The following is a 936-nucleotide window of genomic DNA, read 5'->3' as shown; positions in this document are numbered from 1 at the left end:
TATTACATGATATATATGTAGGGACTTGAGTGACTTACTCGATACGGTGGATGTGGCTTCCATTGGATTCATGTGTCCGGAAATGATTTCAGAAACCTATTTGCATAGTGATGCAGATCATATCCTACTATACATGACACATGTGATGGAAAAACAAAAATCTAAGCAGTTCATCTTATGCCCATACCATGAAAAGTACAAACTTTGAACTTGTATTTATTTGAACTTTGCAAATTGTTGATATTATTTTACTCTTTTACAAATGTGTGTCTAATTTATTATGTAGGAATAATTGGGTTCTTTTGGTCTTATGCATGGCTAAGCGTGAAGTCATCATCTTTGATTCTTTGAGGCAGAAGCGAAATTTAGCAATTAAGTTTGCAATGACAAAGTAAGTCTAGTTTGTTATTAATTTCATGATTTTATGTGTGTAAGGGTAATATATATGTTATTTGTTTCAAATGTGTAGTGCTTTTCGAAGTTTCAAGGCATTAAGTGGACAATCTAGGGGAAGTAAATTGACATGGCATTTGGGACAGGTTACCTTAATTTCTTACCCTAACTTTTAGTTTCTTAATAATTTAAGTATAGCAATTTAATTCAACTTATAAATATATTACATGTAGTGTCCTCAACAATTGGGTGGACGTGAGTGTTGCTACTACGTCATGCGTTATGTGTACGAAATACTTGACCATCACCATAGCAGTGAGGATCTTATTCAGGTATGAGTTGTAAAATATTTCATTTTTGTTTGATAAATACAATTTGATGTTAGCTATAATCTTGAATTAAATCTTTCCTCTTGTATATTTGTTGTGTTGATAGGATTTTTCAAGAACTACACCATACACCGAGGAGGAGATAAATGAGATTCGAGATATTTGGGCAAAGTATTTTATATGTAATGTTGAACTTTAGATTTACACTTAGCGC

The 936-nt window shown here is 32.3% G+C and overlaps 1 long non-coding RNA gene across 1 annotated transcript; it reads left to right on the top strand.

Moving 5' to 3' along the window:
• The first annotated feature begins 297 nt into the window (after positions 1-297).
• On the top strand, positions 298-656 carry LOC110693967. The gene is made up of 3 exons (XR_002505708.1): positions 298-391; positions 470-539; positions 627-656. It is a non-coding gene; the product is annotated as an uncharacterized LOC110693967 (long non-coding RNA).
• Positions 657-936: the final 280 nt, after the last annotated feature.

The sequence above is a fragment of the Chenopodium quinoa genome, unplaced genomic scaffold (assembly GCF_001683475.1).
Source record: "Chenopodium quinoa cultivar QQ74 unplaced genomic scaffold, ASM168347v1, whole genome shotgun sequence".
NCBI classification, from domain to species: Eukaryota; Viridiplantae; Streptophyta; class Magnoliopsida; order Caryophyllales; family Amaranthaceae; genus Chenopodium; species Chenopodium quinoa.
Note: the sequence above shows the minus strand (reverse complement) of the source record. Positions and strands in the feature narration are given on the sequence as shown.